The sequence below is a fragment of the Nelumbo nucifera genome, chromosome 5, assembly GCF_055504915.1.
Source record: "Nelumbo nucifera cultivar China Antique chromosome 5, China Antique-T2T, whole genome shotgun sequence".
NCBI lineage: Eukaryota > Viridiplantae > Streptophyta > Magnoliopsida > Proteales > Nelumbonaceae > Nelumbo > Nelumbo nucifera.
In genome coordinates this window covers 61,579,046-61,581,859 of record NC_142653.1, presented here as the reverse complement: position 1 = coordinate 61,581,859, position 2,814 = coordinate 61,579,046, and the positions used below count along the sequence as shown (strand labels likewise).

Genomic DNA, 2,814 nt, shown 5'->3' with positions numbered 1-2,814 from the left:
GCAGCACGCACCGCCCGGCAGCGCGCAGCACGCACCGCCCGACAGTGCGCAGCACGCACCGCCCGACAGCGCGCACAGCAGCACGCGCCGCCCGACAGAGCCGCACAGCAGCACGCGCCGCCCGACAGCGCGCAACACACACGCCTGGCAGCATGCAGCACACACCGCCCGGCAGCGCACAGCACTAGGTAGCAGCATGCACCGCACGGTAGCAGCACGCACCTCACGGCAGCAGCACGCACCGCACGGCAGTAGCACAGCGAGACGCGCACACCGCCCGGTAGCAGCAGTAGGGCGGGGCCCACATGACAGCTCATCAGGGTGGGTCCACACTCTGCTCACCAACTCGCCGCCAGCTGTATTATCCCTCATCCCTTATCCTTATCTTATCTTATTTTCTTAGTAGGAGTTCTATTCTTACTTATCTAGTTTTGTTTTTATCTATTAGAGATAAGAACTGAGTGTTGTTAGAAGTCTGTTAGAAGTAGGAGTTTGATTTAAAGTTGGATTGTCCTAGCTTAGTCGAATGTCTCCTCTTGTAATCTCCTATTTAAGGAGCTACGAATTGAAATAAAGGTATTCAATTTTCCAATCAAGAGAAGAGTAAGGAGAGTTCGGGTGGTCTCTTGGACAAATCACCCATTTGGTTTCCACAATAGGGTCTGCTCGCAAGGGAAGGCGCAAGGGAAAGCAAGACGTTCTCCCCGTGGACCGACCTGTGACGAGATCCTATGCGCGGGTGCATAACATTCTGGTATCAGAGCCAAACGTCACGGGCGATATGGAGCAGCTATCATCCAAGGTCAACGAACTGGAACATAGGCTAGCAGAAACCAGCATGGAGGTTCGTGAAGTCAAGGAAGATGTCCGGGAGTTGCGACGCCGGCTGGAAGCATTCCTCTCCAACAAAGAAAGGAGTTCTGAGGGAATTGCCAACACAAATAGTCGTCGTCCGGACTGGGCAGAGGCATCCAGCAAACAGCAGATTGCTGCCCCTACAGCCGCAGTTATTCCCAAGGATCAGCACACGGAGGATGAAACTGTAAAGTCTCCTACTTTGGTCGGGGACAATGTCTCGAACATTATATTGGTACCTGCAGAATGCACTCCTTGGTCGAAGACAGGTGGTTTTGGCGATGTTGTTGGGGCTTTATCGAAGGCTTTGGCTCGGCGTGGACATAGAGTTATGGTTGTGGCACCACGGTATGGTAACTGTGCAGAAGCCCCAGAAACAGGAGTGCGCAAGAGATATAAGGTGGATGGGCAGGATATGGAGGCTGCTCTTGAGGTTCCCTTCTATAAGTATACCCGGTGCGTTCCTGTGATCCACAACATAGCACACCGGGGTCGTGGTCCAGTACGCGATTTTGGTTATGTGGATCTTCCACAAAACTATTCAAACTACATGACCCAGGAGGTGGGGAACACTTCAATGTCCTTGCAGCTGGCCTGAAAGCAGCAGATCGTGTAGTCACTGTAAGCCATGGTTATGCCTGGGAGCTGAAAAATAAAGAAGGTGGCTGGGGTCTGCATCAAATAATAAATGAGTTTGATTGGAAGATGAAGGGCATTGTGAATGGGATTGATGCAAACGAAGGGAACCCATAGTTAGATGTTTACCTGGCATCGGATGGCTACACCAATTACTCTGCGGAGACTCTTCAAATTGGAAAGCCTCAATGCAAAGCAGCTCTACAAAGGGAGCTTGGTCTTCCTCTTCGGGAGAATGTTCCTCTGATTGGGTTCATTGGCAGGCTTGACCATCAGAAAGGTGTTGATCTCGTTGCTGAGTCCATTCCTTGGATGGTGGACCAGGATGTGCAACTAGTCATGTTGGGCATTGGGAGACCTGACCAGGAACAACTTCTCAAACATCTTGAGAGTCAACACCATGAAAAAATCAGGGGTTGGGTTGGTTCCTTTGTGCAAATGGCCCATCGAATAACTGCTGGTGCAGACATCCTACTCATGACTTCTAGATTTGAGCCATGTGGACTGAACCAGCTTTATGCACTGAGCTACGAGGCAGTCCCTGTTGTTCATGTTGTTGGTAGACTGAGAGATAGTATGTAGCCGTTTGATCCATTGGCAGAGTTCCAAGCCACGTATCCGGAATTCGAGCTTGAGGACAAGCTTGTGGTCCAGGAGGGTTGTGATGTTATGGACACACCGACCGGCAGCGCACTGCGGCGCAGTCATAGGCAGCAGCATGCACAACAGCAGGCACCGCCCGACAGAGCCGCACAGCAGCACGTGCCGCCCAATAGCGCGCAGCACGCACCGCCTGGCAACAGCACTAGGCAGCAGCACCGCGAGACGCGCGCACCACCCGGCAGCAGCAGTAGGGCGGGGCCCACATGACAGCTCATCAGGGTGGGTCCACACTCTGCTCACCAACTCGCCACTAGCTGTATTATCCCTCATCCCTTATCCTTATCCTTATCTTATCTTCTTAGTGGGAGTTATGTTCTTACTTATCTAGTTCTGTTCTTATCTATTAGAGATAAGAAATGAGTGCTGTTAGAAGTCTGTTAGAAGTAGGAGTTTGATTTAAAGTTGTATTGTCCTAGCTTAGTCGAATGTCTCCTCTTGTAATCTCCTATTTAAGGAGCTACAAATTGAAATAAAGGTATTCAGTTTTCCAGTCAAGATAAGAGTAAGGAGAGTTCGGGTGATCTCTTGGACAAATCACCCATTCGGAGAGTTCGGGTGGTCTCTTGGACAAATCACCCATTTGGTGAGTTCGGGTGGTCTCTTGGACAAATCACCCATTCGGTTTCCACAATAGGGTCTGCTTGCAAGGGAAGGCGCCTG

The 2,814-nt window shown here is 51.1% G+C and overlaps 1 pseudogene; it reads left to right on the top strand.

The window, feature by feature from the left end:
- The first annotated feature begins 616 nt into the window (after positions 1–616).
- LOC104586980 (granule-bound starch synthase 2, chloroplastic/amyloplastic pseudogene) lies at positions 617–2,428 on the top strand (annotated as a pseudogene).
- Positions 2,429–2,814: the final 386 nt, after the last annotated feature.